General features: G+C 55.3%; 1 protein-coding gene across 3 annotated transcripts in view; it reads left to right on the top strand.

The window, feature by feature from the left end:
• CEP85L (centrosomal protein 85L) overlaps positions 1–8,960 on the top strand; it is a 259,428-nt gene that overhangs the window by 156,922 nt on the left and 93,546 nt on the right. The window lies entirely within an intron of this gene.

The raw sequence follows: 8,960 nt of genomic DNA, 5'->3' as shown, positions 1-8,960 counted from the left end.
GTGTGATGATGCTGTTGAATATTTCTCCCAGATTCTTATTGGTGGTTTGAGGTGGTACATCTGTTTCCTTATTGCATAAAATGCTCTGCGGGCCTCTCCTTCAGTGTATTTATGGCCAGGTTGAATTTCCTGATGAGCTGATTGTTAGACCAAGGTACGTGTAGCTCGTTGTCTGTTCTAGTGCATTGTCGTCCAGTGTGGAATTGAGATATGTCTTCTCTGTCTGTCTGTCTCTCTGTCTGTCTGTCTCACTGTCTGTCTGTCTCTCTGTCTGTCTGTCTCTCTGTCTGTCTGTCTCCTCTGTCTGTCGTCTCTCTGTCTGTCTCTCTCTCTCTGTCTGTCTCTCTCTGTCTCTCTCTGTCTCTCTCTGTCTCTCTCTGTCTCTCTCTGTCTCTCTCTGTCTCTCTCTGTCTCTCTCTGTCTCTCTCTGTCTCTCTCTGTCTCTCTCTGTCTCTCCATGACAGAAAAACATTTTCAGTATTGCCAAAGCATGAATAACAGGGTAGGGTACAATGATTACACAGTACAGGAATTATAGGGGGTGTGCAGCCAGTACTTTCTGTGGTTCCATCTTCTCCCAGGAGGATTGCTATTTTTTGGTTCTCCTCTATATTATTAAAGTTCTGGATAACAGCAGTGAGTTTCTCCAGGTCGGCACTCCTCACTTCAGAGTATTGTGTGCAGCGCAGCAGAAGTGTGTTTCATCTTCTACCTCTCCTAGCTCACATCGCGGGCACAGTCTCATCTCCCGGGGCTTCCAGTTCTGTCTGTGTCTGCCTGTTTCTATTTCCAGGCTGTGGGTGCTCATTCTGTACTGGCCCAAGGTCTGTCTCTGTTTTGGGTCTTTTACCTTCAGTAGGTAGATAATGTATTCGCTCTGTAGGCTGTGGTCTCTCTCTCGCTCCTATACCGACTTGCTTCTATACAGACTCTCTGACTCACTCCTATACAGACACGTCACCCCCATCCCACCCATACACACTCACCCACCCATACACACTCACCCACCCATACACACTCACCCACCCATACACACTCACCCACCCATACACACTCCCCCTCCCCCTAGTGCACACTCATGCACACTCGCCCTCCCACCCACCCACACTCCATGCACACTCACCCTCCCACCCATGCACACTCTCCTCCCACCCACCCATGCACACTCCATTCAAACTCACCCTCCCACCCATCCATGCACACTCGCCCTCCCACCCAACCATGCACACTCAAAGCACACTCGCCCTCCCACCCAACCATGCACACTCCATGCACATTCACCTCCCACCCACCCATGCACACTCCATGCAAACTCACCCTCCCACCCATCCATGCACACTCACCCTCCCACCCAACCATGCACACTCCATGCACACTCACATCCCACCCATCCATGCACACTCACCCTCCCACCCATCCATGCACACTCCATGCACACTCGCCCTCCCCACCCAACCATGCACACTCGCCCTCCCACGCCCACACACTTACACCCACGCCCGCCCACACGCATATGCCCGCTCAACGCACAGTCAAACGCACACACAAACGCACACACAAATGCACACACAAATGCAATGCACACACAATGCACACTCGCCCTCCCACCAACCCATGCACACTCGCCCTCCCACCCACCCATTCACACTCGCCCACCCACCCATGCATGCACACTCGCCCTCCCACCCACCCATGCATGCACACTCGCCCTCCCACCCACCCATGCACACTCGCCCTCCCACCCACCCATGCACACTCGCCCTCCCACCCACCCATGCACACTCGCCCTAATGCACACTCGCCCACCCACCCACCCATGCACACTCGCCCTACCACCCACCCACCTATGCACACTCGCCCTCCCACCCACCCATGCACACTCGCCCTCCCACCCACCCATGCACACTCGCCCTCCCACCCACCCATGCACACTCGCCCTCCCACCCACCCATGCACACTCGCCCTCCCACCCACCCATGCACACTCGCCCTCCCACCCACCCATGCACACTCGCCCTCCCACCCACCCATGCACACTCGCCCTCCCACCCACCCATGCACACTCGCCCTAATGCACACTCGCCCACCCACCCACCCATGCACACTCGCCCTACCACCCACCCACCTATGCACACTCGCCCTCCCACCCACCCATGCACACTCGCCCTCCCACCCACCCATGCACACTCGCCCTCCCACCCACCCATGCACACTCGCCCTCCCACCCACCCATGCACACTCGCCCTCCCACCCACCCATGCACACTCGCCCTCCCACCCACCCATGCACACTCGCCCTCCCACCCACCCATGCACACTCGCCCTCCCACCCACCCATGCACACTCTATGCACACCCACCCATGCACACTCGCCCCCCCCCCACCCATGCACACTCGCCCTCCCACCCACCCACCCATGCACACTCGCCCTCCCACCCACCCATGCACACTCGCCCTCCCACCCACCCATGCACACTCGCCCTCCCACCCACCCATGCACACTCGCCCTAATGCACACTCGCCCTCCCACCCACCCATGCACACTTGCCCTACGCACACTCGCCCTCCCACCCACCCATGCACACTCGCCCTATGCACACTCGCCCTCCCACCCACCCATGCACACTCGCCCTCCCACCCACCCATGCACACTCGCCCTCCCACCCACCCATGCACACTCGCCCTCCCACCCACCCATGCACACTCGAAATGCACACTCGCCCTCCCACCCATGCACACTCGCCCTCCCACCCACCCATGCACACTCGCCCTCCCACCCACCCATGCACACTCGCCCTCCCACCCACCCATGCACACTCGCCCTCCCACCCACCCATGCACACTCGCCCTCCCACCCACCCATGCACACTCGCCCTCCCACCCACCCATGCACACTCGCCCTCCCACCCACCCATGCACACTCGCCCTCCCACCCACCCATGCACACTCGCCCCCCCCCACCCATGCACACTCGCCCTCCCACCCACCCACCCATGCACACTCGCCCTCCCACCCACCCATGCACACTCGCCCTCCCACCCACCCATGCACACTCGCCCTCTCACCCAACCATGCACACTCGCCCTCCCACCCAACCATGCACACTCGCCCTCCCACGCCCACACACTTACACCCACGCCCGCCCACACGCATATGCCCGCTCAACGCACAGTCAAACGCACACACAAATGCACACACAAATACACACACAAATGCAATGCACACACAATGCACACTCGCCCTCCCACCAACCCATGCACACTCGTCCTCCCACCCACCCATGCACACTCGCCCACCCACCCATGCACACTCGCCCTCCCACCCACCCATGCATGCACACTCGCCCTCCCACCCACCCATGCACACTCGCCCTCCCACCCACCCATGCACACTCGCCCTCCCACCCACCCATGCACACTCTCCCTCCCACCCACCCATGCACACTCGAATGCACATCCACCCACGCACACTTGAATGCACACTCGCCCTATGCACACTCGCCCTCCCACCCACCCATGCACACTCGAATGCACACTCGCCCACCCACCCATGCACACTCGCCCTCCCACCCACCCATGCACACTCGCCCTCCCACCCACCCATGCACACTCGCCCCCCCACCCATGCACACTCGAATGCACACTCGCCCTCCCACCCACCCATGCACACTCGCCCTCCCACCCACCCATGCACACTCGCTCACCCACCCACCCAGGCACACTCAAAGCACACTCGCCCTCCCACCCAACCATGCACACTCGCCCTCCCACCTTCCCACCCACCCATGCACACTCGCCCTCCCAAATGCACACTCGCCCTCCCACACCCACACACTTACACCCACGCCCGCCCACACGCATACGCCTGCTCACGCCCCTACACTTATGCCCACGCCCCTACATTTATGCCCACGCCCCTACACTTATGCCCACGCCCCTACACTTATGCCCACGCCCCTACACTTATGCCCAAGCCCCTACACTCATGCCCACGCCCCTACACTCATGCCCACGCCCCTTCACTCATGCCCACGCCCCTTCACTCATGCCCACGCCCCTTCACTCATGCCCACGCCCCTACACTCATGCCCACGCCCCTACACTCATGCCCACGCCCCTACACTCATGCCCACGCCCCTACACTCATGCCCACGCCCCTACACTCATGCCCACGCCCCTACACTCATGCCCACGCCCCTACACTCATGCCCACGCCCCTACACTCATGCCCACGCCCCTACACTCATGCCCACGCCCCTACACTCATGCCCACGCCCCTACACGTATGCCCACGCCCCTACACGTATGCCCACGCCCCTACACGTATGCCCACGCCCCTACACGTATGCCCACGCCCCTACACGTATGCCCACGCCCCTACACGTATGCCCACGCCCCTACACGTATGCCCACGCCCCTACACGTATGCCCACGCCCCTACACGTATGCCCACGCCCCTACACGTATGCCCACGCCCCTACACGTATGCCCACGCCCCTACACGTATGCCCACGCCCCTACACGTATGCCCACGCCCCTACACGTATGCCCACGCCCCTACACGTATGCCCACGCCCCTACACGTATGCCCACGCCCCTACACGTATGCCCACGCCCCTACACGTATGCCCACGCCCCTACACGTATGCCCACGCCCCTACACGTATGCCCACGCCCCTACACGTATGCCCACGCCCCTACACGTATGCCCACGCCCCTACACGTATGCCCACGCCCCTACACGTATGCCCACGCCCCTACACGTATGCCCACGCCCCTACACGTATGCCCACGCCCCTACACGTATGCCCACGCCCCTACACGTATGCCCACGCCCCTACACGTATGCCCACGCCCCTACACGTATGCCCACGCCCCTACACGTATGCCCACGCCCCTACACGTATGCCCACGCCCCTACACTTACGCCCACGCGCCCCACCCATGCGCGCTCTGCCACCCCCCCACTGCACTCCCGCCCACTGCACTCCCGCCCACTGCACTCCCGCCCACTGCACTCCCGCCCACTGCACTCCCGCCCACTGCACTCCCGCCCACTGCACTCCCGCCCACTGCACTCCCGCGCACTCCCGCGCACTCCCGCGCACTCCCGCGCACTCCCGCGCACTCCCACACCCTCTCAGAGAAATGCGCGCTCTCGCTCATATAGACACACATACACTCCTCCCCCATCCCACAGTGTCCATTGAGAGCAGGGAGAGCTCCAAGTAGCTTTGCCCCCCAGTATGCGCTTATCCGCACCCCCAGTTATCGCGCTGCCTGTGCCTCTTGCTCCCCTCACTGAACTGCGCAACGGTGTCCTGACCTGGCAATCAGGTCAGTCATTGCAGCACAGGCCTCTGGAGAGACATTTATCTGCCCGGGATTTTTCCATCCCTGCAATAATACACGTAGCAAAATGAATGTAATAACCTTAACGAGGCAGCTGGATTACTGTAGAAATGTTCTGGGGGATCTTGTGTTTTGATTTAGAAACTAATCTGTACAAGGATCATTCATATGCCACATGGTCAGATTAGCTGTACTTTTCAGGCTATATCCCTGGCTGTACCTTGTTCACTCTCCTTATGTCATCAGCATTTGGTTCTGCATAATATCGTTCACATGCTTTGCGTGCAGTTAGTATTGGAGTACCCAAATACGCGTGGCCTCCGATATTTACCCGTGGCACAGCTTTGTGTAGCTAGCAGTTCTGCCACGGATCTCAAGAAAAGAACGAGATGGCAGTTATGTTGGTAACAAGACAGAAGACTTACATTTGTTGCTGGAGTATGTTGCAGCTTCAATGTACATCTGTCATTCTCAAAGAATATAGGGTTTTAGACCACAAGCAGCAATGAAGAGGTTAATGAGGTTGCTATAAACGAGCCTTTTTGCTGCATCCGGCAGTAGTGTCACCAGATCCCTGGCATTTGCGGTCATGTGATCACTCATAGAGCGATGGTTGGCGATGGTCACATGATTGCCTCAGAGCAGCCTGCCCAATCATCCTACAGAAAACGAGCCGGGCCTCTAACGCAGGGGTCTCAATCTCAGTCCTCAAGCGCCACCAACAGGCCAGTTTCTATGGATATTCCTGCTTCAGCACGAGTGGCTCAGTCGAAGACTGATTGATCGAGCCACCTGTGCTGAGGCCGGGATATCTATTAAACCTGGCCTGTTGGTGGCACTTGGGGACTGAGTTTGAGACCTCTGCTCTAAAGATTAAGGTTCGTTCACAACATGCAAGGGAGATACAAATAGGGGGGGGGGGTGTGATTTAAAAAGTTCATTTATTCTTTCGTTGGATCCTAAAACAGCATACACACCCCCCCAATGGGGTATACACAAACGCCCACACACTTCACCATTGCTCCTTAGGGGTGCAAATGTTTTTTTTATTACTTTAATTTTTTTTATTGGTCTTTTTAAAGAGAAGGGATACATAAAAAAGAAAAACTAGGGGGGGGGGGTACATTGATACATACAATCTGGTAATAACACGGTTGTGGGGGTTAGGGAACGAGGGAAGGGGGACAGCATTTGTACATATATAGTATAGTGGGCAACAATTTAAATACTCTGTGAAACACACGGTTCAGAGATTGTTAGTCTAAATATGGGATATACCCGCGTATCGAAACCAAGGGGCCCAAGTCTCCGAAAATTGTGAGCTGGAGCCATTCGGGTAAGCTGGAAGTTTTATTCCATATAAACTGTATGCCATATTTTGTTGTTTATTTGGTTCAGAGATGATGGGGTGCAAATGTGTGCACAAAATACCTTGGTTTATAGAGGCCATTTGATTAAATAATGACAAGAAGTATACAATTAAGTAAATATAAACAATGGTTACCCATACCCAGGACTGGGCAGGTTTCACATACCTGTACTCGTGCAGCGCTGGAAGTCACTCGTCTACCGTGGGTTACCAGTGCAGGAAAGCCGTCAGCTGCGGCAAAATGTCCTCAGAAGCAGAGCCGCCAGTCACCGCCCTGCTTCCCAACGCCGCTCCCCACACTGCCTTGCATCGTGTTTGAGCAAAGCATTATGGGGCACGACTTCGGGAAGCAGAGTGTTGGTTGAGCCAGCCATTGTTCATCACTGCCACACGGGGGAGCCATCCTCTCTCCTGACGAGTGTGTTCCTTTCACCACTGCCCATATATCTTCAAACACTACTATTCAAGCCTCCAGTCTCCGGGCATTTTGCTTAGTAATACTGTTGAAATGCAATAGATTTGAAACGTTGTAGCATTGATCTTGCTAGATGGGATATGGGGGGAGGAGACAGACCTACATTTCTTCTCCAAAATGAAATGGAATTAATTATTTAAAAAAAAAAAGAAAAAACCCAGTATGGTTTAAATGAGAATCATTTCCATTTTTTATGGTATTGTTTCTAGATATATGGGTAACCATAACACAAAAATGTAAACATTCAGTGGTAATTAGTTTATTGCATAATTCTGTGTAATTGTTGACTTGCGTATCCTCTGTAAAATGGAGGTGTTTTGTAGGAACGTGTTCCCTCTCGAGGAGTTATCAGCGAATACGTGTTTGTTTTGTTTACCCCATCAGGGTATTCCGTATACTCTAAGGTTTTGTATACCATGTTGTTTTAGGATCCTATGGCAATCCGCGTATATCCTAGGCTGCGTTCATAGAAGTACCGACAGCGCTGAGCAGTGCGGACGCTCTGCGATGAGCCCCATCATCCTCAATGAGGATGTCTTCAGAAGGGGCTTCCGCGAGCGTCCGCATGCGCGCTGAAGCGTTGGGATTTTCAGCCGACATCTGAAATTGTTCCCGAGTGCGCTGTCGGCTGAAACGCCCAATCAGAGCGAAGCAGCGTCACGACGTCGGCGCTGTAACGTTGACGTCGGCGCTTTGCGGGCTATTGGCCCAGTGATGTCCCGCCTTTGATCGCGCATGCTGGCTCGCCTGCTAGTCCATACAATCGCTCCTGATTGAGCAGGCGAGCCTCAGCACGGAGGAGCGCTGTCGGTGCTTCTATGGATGCAGCCTTAGATGTTGTGAGCTGACCTAAATTGTGTATTTTAATTCCCATGTCACATTTTGCATTCTCTGGTGTATATCACCTGCATACCAGCAACACATACAGGAAAGGGAATCTGATGGTGGTGACTCGATTACCAATAGTTTTATAATTAAGCCAAATAAGATCATTCTGGTTAGAATTGCCTTGCACTAAACTTGCTGAATCAATTGGCGGAAAGCTAGTCCATGTGAATGTGTGTGTTAACAGCCTGAATGACCGTGTTACCAATGCACCGGGTCTCTGCATTGTGTGTGTCTCTTGGGGAAGTTCAACTTGTGGAATTCCAGCAGCTGCAGCCGTGTCTTTTTTTGGGGAATTTGAAATGAGCACAAAAGTTTCACTGTGCCAGCCTGTCCGTGACTCCGGTTTCCATGTAACTAGTAATCTCTGCATACAGAGATGGGATTAAATGTGTGCCTCTTGTAAATAGCACAGTGCGGATCTGTGCTTGTTATACGCCACTGCCGTGCTTTGTAAACCATGTCACCCTTTGAGTGTGATTTACAAAGTCAGGGTCATTGTTCCCCAGAGTACGTGGCACTGCTTGTGCCCTTTCTGTGCTTCACGGGACGAGTGCTCGCCCTGGAAGATTGCTACCGGAAATCAAACACCAACTTCAGCCCTAGACACACAAAGCCGCTCATGCTCGTTGCTGCCAGAGGGTAAGACAATGCCATGCATTCCAGGGCCCCTGCGGCTGCAGCAGGGATAAAATAAATCAGACATGTTTTCAGGCTGTCCCTGCTTCAGCACAGGTGGCTCATTCCACAACTGATCCACTGATTGAGCCATCTGTGCTGAAGAAGAGATCCTGAAAACCTGACATGCTGGTGGCCCTTGAAGACTGGGGTTGGCTACCCGTGGACTACATAAAGGCTTATAAGATGCCAAGCTCCAATGCT

The sequence above is a fragment of the Ascaphus truei genome, chromosome 4, assembly GCF_040206685.1.
Source record: "Ascaphus truei isolate aAscTru1 chromosome 4, aAscTru1.hap1, whole genome shotgun sequence".
In the NCBI taxonomy this organism is placed as follows: Eukaryota; Metazoa; Chordata; class Amphibia; order Anura; family Ascaphidae; genus Ascaphus; species Ascaphus truei.
This window is presented reverse-complemented; position numbering and strand designations above follow the sequence as displayed.